This window comes from Capra hircus (assembly GCF_001704415.2).
Source record: "Capra hircus breed San Clemente chromosome X unlocalized genomic scaffold, ASM170441v1, whole genome shotgun sequence".
Classification (NCBI taxonomy): domain Eukaryota; kingdom Metazoa; phylum Chordata; class Mammalia; order Artiodactyla; family Bovidae; genus Capra; species Capra hircus.
In genome coordinates this window covers 24,867,289-24,889,595 of record NW_017189517.1, presented here as the reverse complement: position 1 = coordinate 24,889,595, position 22,307 = coordinate 24,867,289, and the positions used below count along the sequence as shown (strand labels likewise).

General features: G+C 42.6%; 1 protein-coding gene across 1 annotated transcript in view; it reads right to left on the bottom strand.

The window, feature by feature from the left end:
- LOC102172244 (A-kinase anchor protein 17B) overlaps positions 1–20,674 on the bottom strand; it is a 28,559-nt gene extending 7,885 nt beyond the window's left edge. Inside the window, exon 1 of the mRNA XM_018044074.1 lies at positions 20,470–20,674. The gene's annotated coding sequence lies outside the window, so the exon portion shown is untranslated. The remainder of the gene's footprint in view (positions 1–20,469) is intronic.
- Positions 20,675–22,307: the final 1,633 nt, after the last annotated feature.

The window sequence follows — 22,307 nt, the reverse complement described above, 5'->3', positions numbered from 1 at the left end:
CGGGGGAGCCTGGTGGGCCGCCGTCTATGGGGTCGCACAGAGTCGGACATGACTGAAGTGACTTAGCAGCAGCAGCAGCAACAGCATTTGTTGGATTTAGGTCAAACTGAAGGGAAATATACACTACCAGGAGAATTAAGGTTAGAGCTAACATTTTTTTAATGTGTTTTAGAGGTTTCAGAGTTTCTATAGACTGTGTCTCAGTTTCCTTAACTGTAAAATAGAAACAATAGGATTTTAGGATGGAGTAAATGGGCAGAGTCCTTAGAAGAGTACCCCGCACAGCAAGTTCTCAATCACTATAAGCTGTGACTATTATTTATGCTACTTTATCTCTTGTGGTTCCTGAAGCAACCTGTGAATAGGTATTTTCATGCCTGTTTTATAGATGGAGACATTCAGTGGATTCAGGAAAATTAAATAGCTTGCCCATGCAGGAGGTCTTACAAATAGCTGACAAAAGAAGAGAAGGAAAAGGCAAAGGAGAATGGGAAAGATACACAGAGTTCCAACTAAATCCAGAGTTCTAGAAAATAGTAAGCAGAGATAAGAAAGGCTTCTTAAGTGAATGCAAAGAAATATAGGAAAACAATAGAATGGGAAAGACTAGAGATCTCTTCAAGAAAATTAGAGATACCAAGGGAACATTTCATACAAGAGGGGCAAGATAAAGGACAGAAAGAACAAGGATGTAACAGAAGCAGAAGAGATTAAGAAGAAGTGGTAAGAATACACAGAAGAACTGTACAAAAAAGTTACTAATGACCCAGTTAACCACAATGGTGTGGTCACTCACCTAGAGCCAGACACCCTGGAGTGTGAAATCAAGAAGGTCTTAGGAAGCATTACTATGAACAAAGCTAGGGGAGGTGATGGAATTCCAACTGAGCTATTTAATATCCTAAAAGACAATACTATTAAAGTGCTGCACACAATATGCCATAAAATTTGGAAAACTCAGCAGTGACCACAGGACTGGAAAAGGTCAGTTTTCATTCCAATCACAAAGAAAGGCAATGCCAAAGAATGCTCAAACTATGTTACAATTGTGCTCATTTCACATGCTAGCAAGATTATGCCTAAAATCCTTCAAGCTAGGCTTTAACAGTATGTGAACCAAGAACTTCCAGATATACAAGAGAGATGTTATGGGGAGGGAGGTGGGAGGGGGGTTCATGTTTGGGAACGCATGTAAGAATTAAAGATTTTAAAATTTAAAAAATAAAAAAATAAATTAAAAAAGAAAGAAAGAAAGAAAGAGGAACCAGAGATCAAATTGCCAACATCTGTTGGATTACAGAAAAAGCAAGGTAATTAAAAAAAAATCTACTCCTGCTTCACTGACTACACTAAAGCCTTTGACTATGTGGATCACAACAAACTATGGAAAATTGTTAAAGAGATGGGAATACCAGATCACCATACCTGTCTCCTGAGAAAACTGTATGCAGGACAGAAGCAACATTTACAACTGGACATGGATCAATGGAGTGGTTCAAAATTGGAAAAGGAGTGCATCAAGGCTATATATTGTCACCCTGTTTATTTAACTTATATGCAGAGTACATCATGGGAAATGCCATGCTGGCTGACTCACAAGCTGGAATCAAGATTGCTAGGAGAAATATCAACAATCTCAGATATGTAGATGATACCATTCTAATGGCAGAAAGCAAAGAATAACTAAAAAGTCTCTTGATGAGGGTGAAAGAGGAGTGAAAAAGTGGCTTAAAACTCAACATTCAAAAAACTAAGATCATGGCATCTGGTTCTATCACTCCATGGCAAATAGATGGGGAAAAAGTGGAAAACAGTGGCAGATTTCATTTTCTTAGGCTCCAAAATCACTGCAGTCAGTGATTGCAACCATGAAATTAAAAGACGCTTACTCTTTGGAAGAAAAGCTATGACCAACCTAGACAGAATATTAAAAAGCAGAGACATCACTTTGCCAACAAAGGTCCATCTTGTCAAAGCTAAGATTTTTCCAGTAGTCATGTATGGATGTGAGAGTTTGACCATAAAGAAGGCTGAGTGCCAAAGAATTGATGCTTTCGAACTGTGGTGCTGGAGAAAATTCTTTGAGAGTCCCTCGGACTGCAAGCAGATCAGACCAGTCAATTCTACTGAAATCCTAAGAAATCAACCCTGAATATTCAGTGGAAGGACTGATGTTGAAGCTTCAATACTTTGGCCACCTGATGCAAAGAGACAACTCACTGGAAAAGACCCTGATGCTGGGAAAGATTGAGGGCAGGAGGAGAAGGAGGCAACAGAGGATGAGATGGTTGGGTGGCATCACTGACTCAATGGAAATGAGTTTGAACAAATTCTGGGAGATAGTGAAGGACAGGAAAGCCTGGCATGCTGCAGTTCATGGGGTCACAGAGAGTTGGATGTGACTTAGCGACTGAACAACAATACATTAACACTCCAAGATTTCAAATCTCTAGTCTATTGTATAATTGAGCTGGAATATAAAGTTGCAGGAAAACTTGCTTGGGATGGCACAGAAACAGGGCCAGGAGAAAATACATGTAGCACATTTATGGACATACACCCAGCTGACAGTTCTAACCCAGGCAACTGATCTAACATGCTTTGTCCAGGTTGGTTTCCAAGTCTTACGCAGACATAATCTATTCTCATTTCTCCAGGCTGTTGACTTTCACTAAATTGAACTTTTAGATCAAGGGAAGAGAAAACAGCCTCTTCTAGTGAATGACAAAGAGAATCTGCCCTCTACTTTGGGAATGGAAAAATGTCCAAACATGAGTGCTTGCTGGCATTTCATGTGAACAAGCTCTCTTAGGCTGTCCTCATAAGATCACTGATACTGTCAATTAGGGATTTCTGCTCCTCTTTGCTGACTCCAAATAGCACTTCTCAATAAAGGAGTTTTATTTTCTAAAAGTGAAGTGAAGTGAAGTGAAGTGGCTCAGTCGTGTCTGACTCTTTGCGACCCCATAGACTGGGGCCTACCAGGCTCCTCTGTCCATGGGATTTTCTAGGCAATAGTACTGGAGTGGATTGCCATTTTCTAAAGGTAGATGTATTCAAAATCTGTATCACCTGAGTTTCTCATTAATGTTAACTTCAAGGAGACTTAACCCCAAACATGTATGGCCAGATGATGGAAACTCTCAGGCAAGATTTACTGCTAAATCTTGGTTAACTTTACAGGCATAGAATTCTTTTATCACTGTTCCTGAAAGACCACTCGTCAACTCCCTTTAGGGGACAAAGTTTGTATACACTGGTTTTTTAAAAGCCACTAAATGCAGTGTCTGAACTTCACAGGTGGCACTAGTGGTAAAGAACCCACCTGCCAATGCAGGAGACATAAGAGACGCAGGTTCGATCCTTGGGTCAGGAAGATCCCCTGGAGGAGGGCATGGCAACCCACTCCAGTATTCTTGCTTGGAGAATCCCATGGACAGAGGAGCCTGGTGGGCTACAGTCCATGGGGTCACAAAGAGTCGGACACAACTGAGCAAATAACACTTTACACTTTACTAAAAACAATATTTAAAACATTAGGTTCTACAAATCCTATGACAGGAATACTGAACTGGGATGATATGGGAATAAAAATGTACTACTTCTCCAAAAACATTATCTAAAGAGCGAAATGAAGACAAAACCCTGTCAGTTTGCTGCAATTTGCAACCCAAATAAGTCAACACTAAACTCCTTTAGAAGGAAAAGTAATTTGATATTCAATTAAGATACACTAAACCCCCAAATTTATCTGTAGTCAATAGGTATTTATTTAAAGCAAGGTTTTAACAAATGTTCCAGAAAAAATATACACAAAATAGTTAATCACTTCAAGGTAACCAGTTTGTCAGGGTCTCCAGTATTCCAAGGATACCGCCATTTTAAACCTTTTAGAATGCTTTGCTTGGATTGATTTCAAAGTCTGGGGTACATTCTTTTAAATAGTCTTGATGGAGGTCAATTTTGAAATTGTTTTATTGTGGATTTGGTATTTCAAAATCATCAAAAATTAACTCAAGAATGCTGTACAGAATGGATGGCTAGAAAGAACAAAGTGATTTTCTTAATTGGCTTATATTCTGAGAAAGGCTCTCTATATTTTTTTAATTACTGGGTACATTGCTGGAACAGGTATAGAGTTTTGAAAGATGGGAGCTTTGAAGGACAATATTGACCACTGCAGTCTAACAGCTGCAAAAATGATGCTGATTTTTTACCCCTCCCTGTATCCACACACTTTATAACATGACATAGAGATGGAGGTTCATGACATTGTACAGGAGGCAATGATCAAGACCATTTCCAAGAAAAAGAATGCAAACAGGAAAAATGGTTGTCTGAGGAGGTCTTACAAACAGCTATGAAAAGAAGAGAAGTGAAAGGCAAAGGAGAAAAGGAAAGATATACACATTTGAATGCAGAGTTCCAAAGAATAGCAAGGAGAGATAAGAAAGACTTACTCAGTGATCAATGCAAAGAAATAGAGGAAAACAATAGAATGGAAAAGACTGGAGATCTCCTCAAGAAAATGAGAGATACCAAGGGAACTTAATATGCAAAGATGGGCACAATAAAGAACAGAAATGGTATGGACCTAACAGAAGCAGAAGATATTAAGAAGAGGTGGCTACAATACACAGAAGAACTATACCAAAAAGATCTTAATGACCCAGATAACCACGATGGTGTGATCACTCACCTAGAGCCAGACATCCTGGAGTGTGAAGTCAAGTGGGCCTTAGGAAGCAGCACTACAAACAAAACTAGTGAAGGTGATGGAATTCCAGTTTAACTATTTCAAATCCTAAAAGATGATGCTCAGCAAATTTGGAAAACTCAGCAGTGGCCACAGGACTGGAAAAGGTCAGTTTTCATTCCAATCCCAAAGAAAGGCAATGCCAAAGAATGCTCAAACTACCGCACAATTGCACTCATCTCCCATACTAGCTAAGTAATGCTCAGAATTTTCCAAGCCAGGCTTCAACAGTACATGAACTTAAATCAAATTGCCAACATCCGCTAGATCACAGAAAAATAAGAGAGTTCCAGAAAAACATCTACTTCTGCTTTTTTGACTATGCCAAAGCGTTTGACTGTGTGGATCACAATAAACTGTGGAAAATTCTTAAACAGATGGGAATACCAGACCACCTGACCTGCCTCCTGAGAAATCTGTATGCAGGTAAAGAAGCAACAGTTAAAACTGTACATGGAACAACAGACTGGTTCCAAATTGGGAAAGGAGTAAGTCAAGGCTGTATATTATCACCCTGCTTATTTAACTTATATGCAAAGTACATCATGAGAAATGCTGGACTGGATAAAGCACAAGCTGGAATCAAGATTGCTGGAAGAAATATCAATAACCTCAGATATGCAAATGATACCACCCTTATGGCAGAAAGAACTAAAGAGCCTCTTGATGAAAGTGAAAGAGGAGAGTGAAAAAGTTGGCTTAAAACTCAACATTCACAAAACTAAGGTCATGGCATCTGGTCCTATCACTTCATGGCAAATAGATGGAGAAAGAATGGTAACAGTGAGAAACTTTACTTTTTTGGGCTCCAAAATCACTGCAGATGGTGACTGTAGCCATGAAATTAAAAGATGCTTGTTCCTTGGAAGAAAAGTTATGACCCACCTAGACAGCATATTAAAAAGCAGAGACATTACTTTGCAACAAAGGTCTGTGTAGTCAAAGGTATGGTTTTTCCAGTAGTCACATATGGATGTGAGATTGGTACTATAAAGAAAGCTGAGCACCAAAGAATTGATGCTTTTGTACTGTGGCGTTGGAGAAGACTCTTGAGAGTCCCTTGGACAGCAAGGAGATCCAACCAGTCCATCCTAAAGGAAATCAGTCCTGAGTGTTCATTGGAAGGACTGATGCTGAAGCTGAAGCTCCAATACTTTGGCCTCCTGATGTGAAGAGCTGACTCATTTGAAAAGACCCTGATGCTGGGAAAGACTGAATGTGGGAGGAGAAGGTGACGACAGAGGATAAGATGGTTGGATGGCATGACTGACTCGATGGACATGAGTTTGAGTGAACTCCAGGAGTTGGTGATGGACAGGGAGGCCTGGCGTACTACAGTCCATAGGGTCTCAAAGAGTTGGACACGACTGAGCAACTGAACTGAACTGAGAGTTGTTGCTATCAGAGTTTACTTTCCCCCAGCTCTTGAACGTGAGTTCGCCTTTTTTCCCCCTAATAGAATGTGGCAAAAGTGTTCAAGTACCAGCTCTCAGACGAGGCATCAAGTGGCCCTCACTCTCCTGGAACCCTTCCATAGCATGTGGAGAATCGTGGGCTAGCCTGCTTGAAAAAGGCTGCATGGGGAAGAGCTCATCAGCCATCCTAGTCCAGCCAGCTCCCAGCCAGCCCACCAACTGACAGCTCACATAAGAGCAATCCCCATTAAGATCAACTGCCGCCATCACAGATGAGCAGAACAGTCGTGAGAAACTACAGACTCATGAGAAATAAGAAATGGTTTTTGTTTAAACCACTAAGTTTTCGGATGGCTTATTATACAAAAATAGCTAACGATACCAAGATCTAAATTTTAATTTCAAGATACACAATCACACTGAGTACTTTTAACACAAATAACTAAAAAATTACAAAAGCCCACTCATGGGAGAGTTTGGGGAAGAAGGAAAAACTAGGCACCTTCATATCTTGCTGCTGTGCTGTGCTTAGTCATTTAGTCGTGTCCAACTCTCTGCGACCCCATGGACTGTAGCCCACCAGGCTCCTGTGTCCATGGAGATTCTCCAGGCAAGAATATTGGAGTGGGTTGCCATGCCCTCCTCCAGGGGATCTTCCTGACCCAGGGATCGAACCCAGGTCTCCCACATTGCAGGTTGATTCTTTACCATCTGAGTCACCAGGGAAGCCCAAGAATACTGGAATGGGTAGCCTATTCCTTTTCCAGGGGATCTTCTGGACCCAGGAATCAAACCGGGGTCTCCTGCATTGAAGGCGGATTCTTTACCAGCTGAGCTATCAGAATGAAAAATTAATTACATCTTTTTTTTTAGAATAACTTGGCAAAACAAACCAAGAACCATAAAAATGCTCATCCCCTTTGAACCAGGAACCTGCTCTAGGAACTCAACCTAAGGAAAGAATTAAAAATAAGAAGAGAACAAGTTCAAAGATGCTTATTGTGGTGTCATTTTAGATACGATTTTGTCAAAACTATGTATACACAGGAATGAAGTTCAGAAACTGAGTGATGAGTTTTTTGCAAAGTGGTTTTAATAAAATGTTTTGGTGATTTACACTGTTAACAGAGGCATTTTTTAGTCACTCATTTAAAATCATGATTGATATAAATGGATTGTATGTAAATTTTCTATTTTTCCTTCTACTTAAGATTAAACTCACAAAGACTACTAAAAATTAACTTCTTGACATTAAACATATGCCTCATATCCTTCACAAGGGCAATTTCCACTCAGTTTCTATATTTTAGCCAGATCTTTCTGCTTTCCTGAAGTATAATAAATGCTCTTCTAAAATTTGAAGGGAAATGGATCAGATGGTATTTTATAGTGCTTGATACCCGTATTTTTTGACATTAAAAAAAAAGTGGCCATTGCTTCATTCTCACGCCGACTCTAAAATAAGCAATAAATTCTACAGCAGAGGTCACAAGTCAGATGACCACAGTGGAGAGCAAGATGGCCTCAGCAAGTAAAGAATGCTGAGCAGAGACTGAGGCTGGTGCCCCATCTGAAGGCCACGGTGAGGAAAGGAGGGCCTGGGGTGGCTGCATCCTCTTAGTCATTCAGAGAGGCCAGAAACTTCTAAACAGGACACTTTCTCAACTCTAAGCTTAAACATGCCAATCCTTGAATCTAGTTAAAACTGTACAAGGCCCTACCTTATGCCTGAAAATAGGTTTTAAAAGGTTTGTGCCTTTTTCCCCCATACAATCTCTGTTTTAACATGTTCAAAAGTAATCTGCCATGGAGTCCATGTATACCTATGGCCGATTCATGTTGATATATGGCAAAAACCATCACAATATTGTAAAGCAACTATCCTCCAATTAAAATAAACTAATTTTTAAAAATAATAAAGCAATCTGCTGCTCAACATCGCTAATTATCAGAGAAATGCAGATCAACACTACAACGAGGTATCATCTTACACCAGTCAGGAATGTAAACTGCTGCAGCCACTATGGAAAGCAGTATTGAGGTTTCCTTAAAAACTAAAAATAGAGTTACTATATGATCCTGCAATCCCACTCATGGGCATATTTCCAGAAAAAACAAAAACTTTAATTCAAAAAGATACATGCACCCCAATGTTCACAGCAGAATTATTTACAATAGCAAAGACATGGAAGCAACCGAAGTGTCCATTAACAACTGAATAGATAAAGAAGGTTACATATATATATACACACACACACACACACACACATATATATGAATGATAATCTCTAGTTCCATCCATGTTGCTGCAAATGGCATTTCATATATGTTTTTTATGGCTTAGGAACACATATATATGAAATAATGCCTTTTTGCAGCAACATGGATGGAACTAGAGTTTATCATACAAAATGAAGTAAATCAAAGACAAATATCATATGATATCATTTATACGTGGAATCTAAAAAAGATGATACAAGTAAACTTATTTACAAAACAGAAACAGACTCAGACAAACTTATGGTTACGAAAGGGGAAGGGTGGGGGATTGATAAATTAGGATTTGGGGATTAACAGATAGATAGTGTTCTATATAAATGAGATGAACAACCAGGACCTACTGTACAGTATGGGGAACTATATTCAATATCTTATAACAACCTATAATGGAAAAGAATCAGTTATATACATATATAACTGAGTCATTTTGCTGCATACCTGAAACTAATACAATATTATAAATCAAATATCCTTAAATTTAAAAAGGAAAACTACTTTAAATTACATATATTATTTAGTAGATACAGTTACACATTTTATGCATATTTATATTTATTAATAAAAATGCATGCGTGCTTATTTGCTCAGTTGTGTCTGACTTTTTTGTGACCCCATGGACTATAGCCCACCAGGCTCCTCTGTCCATGGGATTTTCCAAGCAAGAATACTAGCGTGTGTTGCCATTTCCTCCTCCAGGGGATCTTTCTGACTCAGAGATTGAACCTGCGCAGGTGGATTCTTTACCACTGAGCCACCTGGGAAGTCCATTAATAAAAATGTATCTACTCAAATAGGCAAAATCACTGAGATCAAGTTACCAGGATATGATTTAAAATTGATTCTTTAAAACAACATAATTTGCCCTCCAAAATCACTGCAGATGGTGACTGTAGCCATGAAATTAAAAGACGCTTACTCCTTGGAAGGAAAGTTATGACCAACCTAGACAGCATATTAAAAAGCAGAGACATTATTTTGTGAACAAAGGTCTGTCTAGTCAAAGCTATGGTTTTTCCAGTAGTCACATATGGATGTGAGAATTGGACTATAAAGAAAGCTGAGCACCAAAGAATTGATGCTTTTGAACTCTGGTGTTGGAGAAGGCTCTTGAGAGTCTCTTGGACTGCAGGGAGATCCAACCAGTCCATCCTAAAGGAGATCAGTCCTGAGTGTTCATTGGAAGGACTGATGTTGAAGCTGAAACTCCAATACTTTGGCCACCTGATGTGAAGAGCTGACTCATCTGAAAAGACCCTAATGCTGGGAAAGATTGGGGGCAGGAGGAGAAGGGGACAACAGAGGATGAGATGGGTGGATGGCATCACCTACTCAATGGACATGAATTTGGGTAAACTCCAGGAGTTGGTGATGGACAGGGAAGCCTGGTGTGCTGCAGTCCATAGGGTCACAGAGTCAGACATGACTGAATGACTGAACTGAACTGAATATGCCCTCTAAATACTTTTTTAAAAATTGAGGTAAAGGGATTTATAACATTATATAAACTGTATGCACTTAAATTATATGTCCACTACTGAGTACTCTACAGTGTGCTTACCACCAGAAATTTATTTTCCATTCAACACCATACAGTTGACCCCCTTTATAATTTCACCCTCTCCCCAGCACCTTTCCCTCTGGTAACCACTACTTTGTTCTCTATATCTATGTATTTGCTTTGCTTGGTTTGCTAATTAATTTTAGGTGTTTGCTTGTGTTTTATATTCCACATGTGAGTGAGATCTTTTGGTATCTTTCTCTGACTTATTTGACATAGCATAATACTCTATACAAGAGATGAAATCATGTCATCTGTGACAGCATGGAAAGACCTTGAGAGTATTATGCTAAATTCCCTTTTAATATGTCTGTGCTTCAATTGATAGTAATGGTAGAATTCATTAACAATTTCCCCATCATTTTTACTAATCCCTGTCATATGCCTAATATAAGCTAAGCCCTGATGGCAAGGAATGTCGTAAGTATGGCCTTCATCAATGATTCAAAAATTGAATTTCAATCAAGACTCTTAACTATTCCCATGCTCTAGTATGTTCTACCATGGCCTCCTAGCCCCCTCACACACACACATATCTCTCTTCTAGCCTTGTTATGAAAGGCAGCACCACTGAGATCACTCATTCTTCAACGCCTTTGCAGAGGCAAATGAGAACTCCTTTAACCTTCAAAAATTAGAGTTATTCAATAATGTTTACACAGTGCACATTCCAGCAGTATCTTGTGTACACAGCTCTACCAAAGCATTTCACTCAACCAGTTCTCAACGCCAGAACATTTCTAGCAGCTTCTCAGAGAACCGTGGCTGCTTTCTCTAGTCATGGGTCCGCCCCATCTTCCTGCCTCTATAGCTAGTAGCAAAGCTGACTAAATAGCAGTAGAATAAGAGACTAGAGAAAAGTAATCAGTTTCGAGATAGTCCCTAAAACAGTTGTTTGAACCTGTAGTGAAAAATCAATACATTCTATAGGGTCTGCAAGCAAAGTTCTTCCAATACCTTCTCTCATTTCAGAAGATACTAGAGGGAGGCCTCTGCTACACCTCAGGTGTTTTAGATCAGAACCATGACATTAAAAGAACCTGAGTCATAAGCAAAGTATGCCTCATTCATTTTCTCTCCCTTTTTCTCACTCTCATAAATACTTGCTGTCAGGGTGCTAGGAAGGCTATTTGAATGAGGCACATTTTTTTTGAACAGTGAAAAAAAAAATAAGGCCATCTGCACAACTCAATATCCTCTTTCAAAGTAGTCTTTTGCTCCCTTTTTTCTTTAGGCTTCTGAAACTTACAGTTAAGTCATTTTGAAAGCATTTAAGATGTATAAAGTTATATTGACATATTCATTGTCAACAAGGCAGCCAAAATGTATTTGGGTCAAATCAACCTAGTCAATTTCCAATTTCTCAACTAGTACAGAATTCCAGTAAGTCTTGACCAAATAGAGGAGTTCCCTGGTTTTTCAGTCAAGAGGTCATGGATGAGCGTTCAGGTGTTTTGATACATCATTAACCCGAACTATAATTTTTTTAAATCTTTGTCTATTCGGCTGTGCCAGGTCTTAGCTGCGACATGCAACCTCACTTGTGGCAGGTAGGATCTAGTTCCCTGACCAGGGATCAAGCCCAGGCCCTCTACATTGGGAATGCAGTCTGTCACTGGACCACCAGGGAAGTCCCCTGAACAACAATTTAAAAACTGGGCTGACCATATGCTCTGATCTTAAAAATCTTTAAATCACATCATTAAAATGAGCAGCACACAATGTTGCAATAAGGGGAAGACAACCAATCTAGGATCCACCAAATGACTAAATTCTCAAATTAAGATGGTCCTAAAGGGCTTATTGTGGTTCTGGGGGCTTTCAGGGCATAAAATAAGTGACTTTTTGGAGACCCACAGCAATGACCAATTTGCGACCATGATATACTGCAGTCTTACTGAGAGAGAATCTCTTCTACCAGCACAAAGAAAATCTGCTCTAAAGTACGGTTTAGTACAGGAAATTTTGATCTTGAAATGAAGAAAACTGGGTTCGTGTTAACTCACCTCTTTGGGCAACTTAATTTCCTGTTTTTGTTTCCCTCTTTTAAAAGATCATATGAATGTTCCCTTTATGTGATAATGTTGGGGAAATCAAAGTGTTTCTGAGAGTAATAAAAATAAATTAACCCAATTACTCAGCCATAAAAAGAATGAAATATTGACATTTGCAGCAATGTAGACAGACCTAGAGAATACTATGTTTAGTGAAAGAAGTCAGACAAATACTAATACTGTATAATATCACTTAAATGTGGAATCTAAATAATAATACAAATAAATATATATACAAAACAGAAACAGACTCAGACATAGAAAATAAATTTATGGTTACCAAAGTGGGGAGGGAGGAGGGGAGGGACAAATTTGAGGCATGGTCAACAAACTACATAAAATAGATATGCAACAAGGATTTACTGAATAGCACAGGGAATTATACCTGATATCTTGGAATAACCTATAATGGAAGAGAATCTGCAAAAATACTGAATCACTATGTTATACCTGAAACTAACACAATAGAGCAAATCAACAATACTTCCATTAAAAAAAAGTGTGTGTGTGCTCAGTCACTAAATTAACCTAAAGAAAGGTTTGTGTTAGGCCTTTCAGTGCAAATACATTTATGCCACTTTGTTAGTATGAGTCAGTCCATGGTTGCAAGGGAGGGAGCACAGGCAGTTGGAAGACCTGTCTGACCAACCTTGTGGTCTTTTGCCCCCTTTTCCAATAGCAAGAACATTTTTGTTACAAAATATCTCTCTCTAGACACTTCCAGCTAGGAATACCGCCTTAAACCTTGTATTAGTTTACTATGACGCTACTGAAGTAGACGCATTGCTTTCTCTTTTTCATATTAGGGAAAAAAAGCTATCAGGGATTTAACGGAATGTGGTTGGAGTATCTTCTGTACTTCTGCCTCACTCATTGAAGAGTCAGAGAATTATTTGTGAGAAGTAATATTTGCATATCGTCAAGTCACCAGTGTTTTGCTTCTCAGGTTTTATCTTCACAACCTGAAAATTACCAGCAAGATTCCTGCCCACGAGTCGCCACCTACAGGGAAAAAGCAACCTTTACATGGGACCATGCAGTCTGTGAGAGCCACAGTATTTTATTGTAAAGTAAAATAAAGTAAAAATTTTTTTAAAATAGAGAAAAAAATAAAATCCCAAGGGAAACTTATTTAAATACATATCCTGCAGGAGAAGATACTTTCCAATACCTTCTGGCAAAAGTGTGATAAAGGGAGGAAAGACTGGAGAAGCCACAATTCATGTGAATTCTTCATGGTGGACCTCTGTGTCATAGCACCCTGATCACCAAACACTGCCAAGTGTTTGGAGAAAGGGGGACAAAGTCAAAAGCAGATGCAGTGGTTTGAAAAAACAGGACAACTGTATATTTATTATTTTCAGCATGAATAGCATGTGAGGTTTACACAGTTGTACTTACGGGCCTTCACAATCTGGGTTTGCACCTGTTGAATCACAATTCCAGAATTGACATAGTCAACACATTTCACTTTTTGTGCCTATAGCAAATTCTATATAGAGAGAAATTGTATATAAAGAGAAAGTCTACAGAAACTCTTTAGAGTTACTAGATATTTGGTTACATGGTCCCCCTCCCTTGGGATCTGTGCTTTCTTTTTTCTCTTCCACAAGAGCGCCACTACCGCTCTGTACTACTAGTATGAGAACAAGCACCACTAATGGAAATCTTTGTACAAATCTTTTAAAAAACTGTTTCCTTGAAATATGTTCCCATGTCAAAGGCTAGGAAAACATTTGCATGGCTTATTACATATTGTCAAGTTGTTCTCCTGAAAGATAAAGTCAATTTATCATGCCAACGGCAGTGTTAACATGCCTGATCTTCTTGCAGCCCTGCTCACACTGGATCCTTATTGGGTTTCTTTTTTACTTTTTATTTTATATTGGAGTTTAGTTGATTAACAATGCTGTGCTAGCTTCAGGAGCACAGCAAAGGGACCCAATCACAAATATATATGTATTGGGTTGGCCAAAAAGTTTGTTCAGGTTTTAGAAAAATCCAAATAAACTTTTTTGGCCAACCCAATATTTATTCTTTCTCAAATTCTTTTCCCACTGTAACACTGTTATGTAACATTGAGTAGACTTCCCCATGCTATACAGTAGGTCCTTGTTGGTTACCCACTCTAAATACAGCACTATGTACATGTCAATCTCAAACCCCCCAACTATTCATTAGCAGCAACATGGATGGACTAGAGATTGTCATACTGAGTGAAGTAAGTCAGACAGAGAAATATCATATAATATCACTTATATGTTGAAGCTAGAAGGGATGGTACAAATGAACTTATTTACAAAGTGGAAACAGACTCAGACTGAGAATAAACTTGAGGTTGCCAGGGGCGAAAGGTGGAGGGGAGGGATGGTTGAATCCTCACAGTCCTGATTTCTACTACCTTTGTTAGTTGCTGCTGCTGCTGCTAAGTCACTTCAGTTGTGTCCGACTCTGTGCGACCCCAGAGACGGCAGCCCACCAGGCTCCCCTGTCCCTGGGATTCTACAGGCAAGAACACTGGAGTGGGTTGCCATTTCCTTCTCCAATGCATGAAAGTGAAAAGTGAAAGTGAAGCCGTTCAGTCGTGTCCAACTCTTCGCGACCCCATGGACTGCAGCCTACCAGCCTCCTCCGTCCATGGGATTTTCCAGGCAAGAGTACTGGAGTGGGGTGCCATCGCCTTCTCCTTTGTTAGTTAGTTTCCATTATATAATAGCAACTTAAAGTGGCTCTAACTTGCATTTAATTTTTCTATAGGCTGGAGCTCCAGCCAACCCTAACACTGATATTCAACTACCCATTCAATGTTTCCAAGCTAAATGTCCCATTTGCACCTCAACCTTAATTTTCCTCTCCCCAAACCTGCTCCCTACCTCAGACTACCCCCTACCCCCAAAACCCAGTAACTCTTATCTCCCTAAATAGAGCCCTTCACTCAGGTGCTCAGGCTACCAGGCATTCTTCCTCCTCTCCTTTCAGATTCAATACTGCAGCAAGATCATTTCCACTCCATTCCTTGATCAAACATTCCAAATCCATCTCCATCTTCACAGCTACTCCACAAGTTCACACCATCATGGTCTCTAACCTGGATGACTGCAACAGCCCCCTGCTGGTCTCTCTCCTTCCATCCTTGCCCCCATAGAGTTCAAGCTACACAACAGTCAAGATGATTTTTTTAAAAAAATCCTAACTCAGACAGTGTTGCTCCTCTGTTCAAAACCCTCCAGTGGCTCCCCAACATGCTTTGTACCAAATCTAAACTGCTTCCCTTTAAATCCAACCCCTACCCACCTCTTTCACCCCATTACCCTTCTCCCCTACTGTCCTGTCCTGTTTCAGCCACACTGGCCTTGCTGACTGTTCCTTGAACATGTCAGGTTCACTCCTCACAAAGCCTTTGCCCCCATGCTGGGTTCTGGCTGCAGCACTCTCCTCCAAGCTCTTCTCATGGCTGGCTCTTTCCCATTTTTCAGATTCAACTCAGAGAACACTGTCTTAAACAGGGCTGCTCCCACCCCCATCAGGTTGTAGTGTAGCAACCCATCTTATTTTCACTGTAACACTGAAGTGATCACGTGGACTAGTTAATCTGCTTTTTATCTGCCCCACCCCCAGTTTGGAAGTTCCATGAGAGTAGGAAGGGACTGCATGTGTCTTGTTCATCATTTTCTCTTCAGAGCCTAGAACAGAGCCTGGCACGTGGTAGGGATTTAACAATACTAAGTCTTTCCTGAAGCAAAGAATTTGCTCATCAACTACATTCAAAACAGACTCACGGATGTTGTAAACAAACTTACAATTAATGAAGGGGAAAGCCAGGCGGAGGGACAAATTAGGAGCTTGGGATTAACAGATACACACCACTATCTAAATAAACAACAAGGATTTACTGTACAACACAGGGAACTACATTCAATACCTTCTAATGACCTATAATGGAAAAGAATCTGAAAAATATTACATATCACATATATATTTGTATAACTGAATCAATTTGCTGTATACCAGAAACTAACGCAACATTATAGATCAACTAAACTTCAAATTTTTAAAGAAAAAATGTTACTCCCATATTGAAAATACAAATAATAGCATCTGGAGATGAATAGTGAAATGCTAAAACAAACTTTGCTTGTTTTTTCAAGGCCCCCAGAGCTACTAATATTAATCAGTGAATGTGGAGATCAGTTAAGTGCACCTATAAGCAGCTACTCCATTTAAGTGTTTAAGACACTTTGGAAGCTACAGTGATGAGTTACCCTCAAAGAACTGTGTCTAGAAAGAGAAAGAAATTAAGACCACTGCAATCTGAAGAAGCAAATGGTGAGCACCGTGGGAAGCACAGGATATACTCTGGGCCACAGAGAAGTGATAATGGGTTTAACACTCTTTCTCATGAAATGGGTTAGAATTCCTGGGAATATACCTCAGTGGTTTTCAAATGTGTTAGCACTGTGCCCTTCAAAAGTGGTGGGACTGGCATAGTTACCATTGATTGTAGTTGTCACAACAACTGGCACAGGGACAGGTACTGCTGTCACTGGGTGAACAGAGGGCCAGAATTGCTAAGCATCTCGCAGGGCCTGTACAGTCCTGCACCAAGAAGACCACTCACCCCAAACACCAGCACAGAGATGGCTCATAGCTGTCCCCCTAGAACATACATAGTGTCTTCAGTGACTTCCAGATTCACCAGATTTGAACACGTTACTTTTTAGGTCATCATCTCCGAGTTGGTTCTTCTTCCCTCTGAACTCTTTTCATCATTTTGACCTAGATTCTCAGGAACAAAACCTGAGTCCAAGCAAGGCCTGCCAGACTGTCTCTTTGGGACCCCATCAGAGCAGGCTTCAAAATCCCAGCCCAAAGGAAAGGTGCCACGTCAGGATGCCGCTCAGCTCCTGGTCAGTAACCCTTCCCCAGCCAGGGCCACAGCACTCCTGCATGTTAAGAATATTCACATTTCAGAGTCAGTCCTTCTGCAGGTCTGACAATTCCCTAATTACACAGTAAGACAAGAAGCTAATCCTAAATAGCATCTTCCTGCATGAGGGATTGCTGCCCTCGAGTACGGGTCTGGGGCCCACCAGGTCAGGTGTGTCCCAGGACATGGGGGATGTGACCCCAGCCAATCAGCACTGCATGGTTCTGTCTTCTGTGGGCGAAACCCCAGCCAAGTCTTCTGGCATTTCAAGAGAAGCACTCTGTTCATCTGAAACTATCACAACATTTTTAATTGGCCATATCCGAATACAAAATGTTTTGGTGTTAAAAAAAATTAAATTAAAAAAACTTTAAAAGAAGAGAGAAGCTGGAAATCCTGATTTTTATTGGGCTCCTTGGTTTTTCAACGTTGGCCCCTAATTCAATTGCTTTAAAAAAAATATTGTACAGGCTGAAGCACACCCATCTAGGGCTGAACTTGACCCCAGACTCCCAGCTTGCTCCTTCTGCTTGGTTGCATGTACCCAGTGCTCTCCAAAGTTTCAGGAAATTTTAAAACAAGAGTTAAATATACTGACAGCTGGGCGAGGTTCTCAAGGAAGAATGAGGCAAGGACAGGCCTGGGGACCCAGGTAGGACACACCAAGGAATGAGGACTGGCTTTGACCTGCTTGTCTTTGCTCAAAACTTCTCAACCTTGCCCTCATTCTTACTGCATTAAGTCCCAAGTTCCTTTCAAGGCTCTTAGAGCACAACCCCACCCCCACCAACTCTGTATTTAATCATGCCCTGTGTCCATCCCACCTTCTAGCCAGGCCAGTCTCCCTCAAGTTCCTTCAAATCCCTCTCTCTAAATGTCCTCTCTCCCTACATAAACCCCACCCTTCAAAGCCTTGCTCACATCCCACCTGGTTTCTGAAACCTCCTCTGTGACATGAAATGGTAAAATATTTTCAAGCTCAAGTGCTAGTGTCAACCAGACCCGGGTTCAAACCCCACCTCTGCCACTGACCAGCTGGATTATTTACCTAATCTCTCTGAGCTTCAGAAGATAATAATGCCTACCTTACACAATTGTCAAGTTTACAAAAAATAATGCAAGTATTTAATGCTCATAAACGCTCAATTAAGGTGAATGCATATTATTATTATGGCTGGCCTTCTTCTGCTGTTAAGTGGTCCAGCCTTATGGTGTCTCTTCTGAGCAAAGCACCACTGGATTCCATGCAGTCCACATCTGCTTAGACTGTGCCTTAGGCATTGGTCTACCTCAGCCTCCGACTTGCTATTAATACATAGCATCTTACAGCTTCAGGAGCATGCTGGCTATAACACAGAACTGATAGAGGCCCAACATGGCCACTAAGAGAATTATACAAGTAACACTACCTTGGCTCTGAAAGAGCTCAGCCAAAACCCCTCTCTCTAGCAAAAGTAGGAATGCAGGTTAGGAAGACAAACCCATAGCCAGGCTCGGTGGCAGAGAGCTGCTTTAGCATTTGAAACAAGTTTCTCTCCCTCACACATGTGTGCACACACAGACACACACCACCACCACCACTACAACTGCCACCACTATGAGCTAGCTTCATATTGCCAAATCTCTGCACCTCACTTTTCCTTCTGATGCTGAAGATGACACATGAAGCCCGTCAAAGGCCATGCTCTTCGCATGAGTGTATGGCAGGGAACCCAGACAAAAGGGCCACACTGCAAGTGTGCTCTTTGGCTAGGACTACATGGAAAGCCCTGGAGGAGGGCATGGCGACCCACTCCAGTATTCTCGCCTGGAGAATCCCATGGACAGAGGAGCCTAGTGGGCTACAGTCCATGGGGTCGCAAAGAGTCAGACCCAACTGAAGCGACTTAGTGCAGGTGGCCACACATGGAAAGCCCAGGCACCATCACAGAAGCCAAGATGGTTTTCACTGGTTCCACACCTTGGCTCTGTTACTCCACCTGCAGTCGTGTTCTGATCTACACCATAGCTAGGATCCCCTGACACTCGTGCCAGCAGGCCTATTCCACTTGCTACTTTTCTCTGTGCTTAGCAAAAGCCAAGGTAAAAATAACTTCACGCATGTTATTCCACACTTCAAGCTACTCAATGCTTTGAGTGACTCCTCCCACCCAAACAGAAAAACAGGGCATAGAAAAATGTGACTATTGGAATGTCACATTCTTTAAAAAGCAAACTAAAAAAAAAACAAAAACAAACCGGAACTGGAGAGACCCCAACTATACTATCCCAAAGAGTAGTTTTCTCAGCATGAAGACGGAGCCCTGTCTGTGCCTAAGTTGCTCTCTCAACAGAATGACGTTCCAAAGTTAGATCAAGGCAGGTAGGAGAGAACATAGCAAAATGGGCCTGATCTTTGAGACCTTAGTCCCAGTCTAGACAAGATGCAGAGAAAATGGAAAAGTCAAAAGGGTGACCAGTTCTCATGCTGGAATCCAGTGTTCCAATAAAACTCACTCCTCGGAGTTAGCAACACTCAAAAGTTCTCCAGTGGGGACGACAGAGGATGAGATGGCTGGATGGCATCACTGACTGGATGGACGTGAGTCTGAGTGAACTCCAGAAGTTGGTGATCGACAGGGAGGCCTGGTGTGCTGCGATTCATGAGGTCGCAAAGAGTCGGACACGACTGGGCGACTGAACTGAACTGAACTGAACAGTTGGCTTTAAATAAAATAGCCAAGTGCAGGAGACCACGTGTAAAGAAGAGGTGAGTCCCACGCACCAAGACTACCTGACTTCTCCGTGTTCGGGAACAGCAGTTTCTCCTACCGCCTGGGCCTCTCCAAACTGCTCTTCCCTGGCCCAGCTGCCCCCAACCCAAATTCAGAACCCCGTGCCATGGGTGGGCCCTGTCATACCAGTCAGGTTGGGGACAGTTTTATTCCACCCGCACTGGAAAGCTCAAGCGAGACTCTTGACAAATCCCTGAAGCCCAGGACCGGGTCACAGCGGGGCGGGGGCGGCGGCGCCCCGCTGCTGGTTAATTGGAGGAGTGCACCAGAGCCGGGGGTGAAGCTGAACATCCGGCCTTTGGCCTGTGGATGGTACCGGAGAGGGCACCTTTAGTTCCCACTAGCGAGACGCCACTGTCAGCGTATCCCAGGGGAATGCCTCGAGTGACCTCGGCGGCCGAAGCGAGCTCTGGCGTGGGTGCCACAGCCGACCCTAGTGCGGCGCCAGGGCCGGGGGAGGTGCAGCAAGGTCTAGGGTGAACGGAGAGGACCAGGGGAAGAGCCCCGGCGCATCTCTGAAAACCCTGACTCTGCAGGGGCAGGCAGAGCGACCCAGGCCTCCTGAGCATCCCCTCCCCAATCCCCGCCATGGGTCCCGCGTGGCCCTGTCTACAGGCACCCAGCTCCCGTAGGCCAGGCCAGCCGGCCCGCTGATACGCAGCGGGACGTGGCTGCCGCTCTGCAAGCAGAGCGGAGGGCATTTACCGGGATCCTGGGGTGCTGCTGCGTCTCCACCTGGGTCTCTGCTGGCGTACCCCGGTTGCCGCTACTGCCGCCGCGTCTTTCCAGTCGCCGCAGTCTCGACCGGCAAAGCTCCCAGTCGCTCCCTACGATTGTAGCCCGCGAGGCCAGCTGTTGAATGGCTCGCGTCGAGCGCACGGGGAGCAGAAGCGTCCCCGCTGCATCCAAGTCGGCGACGCAAGCGCGCGTCCCAGTGCCAACGCCCCGTGCGCCCCTCGCCCCGCCGAGCTCGCGCAGCCGCCTCCGGGCTACTGGTTGCGGACTCCCGGCTTCAGGCTAGCCCGCCTGCCGGCCAGCTCCTCTTGGTGGGCTTTAGCCTAGCCAATTGCCTTCCCTCGTGGACTCCGCCCCCCTCGCTGCCATCCCTCAACTTGCCCTCAGGACCAATGGCAACAATAGACTAGTCCCGCCCCTTGGATTCCCCGGGGGCCAATCGCCTTCTCCTGAGAATCAATTCAAGTAACCCCGCCCCTCTCGTGCGGCAGAGCCCGAGCCGAAGTTTATCCCACGGTGCGGTTGCTCCTGAGGATTGCAAGGCTTTGCCCGGGCTCCCCCAACCCCCCACCCCTGAACGAAGTTACAGCGATTTAGAGCCTGCAACTCACCTGGTCTGCAGACCGCCACGCGAGCCAGTTGCTTTGAATAAAGTAGTATAAGAAAGCGATTGGGAGAGGTACCGTGCACCTCATTCATCCCTGATGTAAGACTGCTGAGAAATGTGCACCCGCTTGGCCAGAACTTACACATCACAGGGTCAGCAGGAACCTCGAAGGTCATCGACTGACTCTACCCTAGCACTGATTGGTTTCGCTTTGGGTTTTTGGTTTTCTTTTCCCACATACAGGGTCCCTGCCCTCTAGTCTGAACAACTTCCAGTGACAAGAACGCACTAGCCCCACAGACCGCTGCTTGTGTCTCTGCCTCATAGCTTGAGGTCAAGTGAAACCAGCCCCCTGGTAACTTCACACAAAACCAAATTTTCCCCTCTTCCCAATGCTGGTCCAACAATTTGAAGGCAGATCTGGTCCCACAATTCTACCAGACTAGAGTCTACTCCAGAGACCCAGGTTCAAGGCTCTGCTTTCAGTTTAAGCCAATTCCTTTATATCTTTCAAAAGTAGAAGGCTGGAACTGGGTCTAACCTCCCTCCCAACACCCCACCCCCCACCCCCGCAACCCCAGGGCACAGACCCTTCGGCACCGTCTAGTCCCTTGTCCAGATACTAGATTCTTCTCCTCTAGCTTCTTAAGGATGGCATTTACTTTCTTGACTGCCATATCACATGGCCAATGCATATTAGATTTATTGTCAACTCACCCCGGGGGCTATATCTCACTTCTGGTGCTATCACAAGACTGTTTTCTACTTCATTAACTGGTAAATGTCATCGAGTTTTGATTCGGGGAGGGGGTACTAATTTCACTCTCTTCTATGGAAACCTCTTTGCCTGCTCATTCTGTCCTAAATATCTCTACATTCCTGCTTGCCACCTAACTGCCTTGCTCTGGTTCCCATCCTGTTTGCACAACTGCCAAAGAGCTTCCTAACCTGGCCCCTTGCCTCTAGCCTTGCACCCTCCTGGCTGGCCCCTCAAAGCTCCTCTCCTCATCCATTTTATACCAGAAGTCAGAGTTGTCCTTAAACACAAATATAATCACACCACCACACTCTAACTTCAAAGCCCATCCCAGCTTCAAATCCTTTTTTACTTCCTTTCTGCTCTCCTTTGCTTTCAGGATAAGATCCAAAACCCATGGCAAAGCATATATAAAATCCTTGGGGATCTGGCCTCAGCCTCATT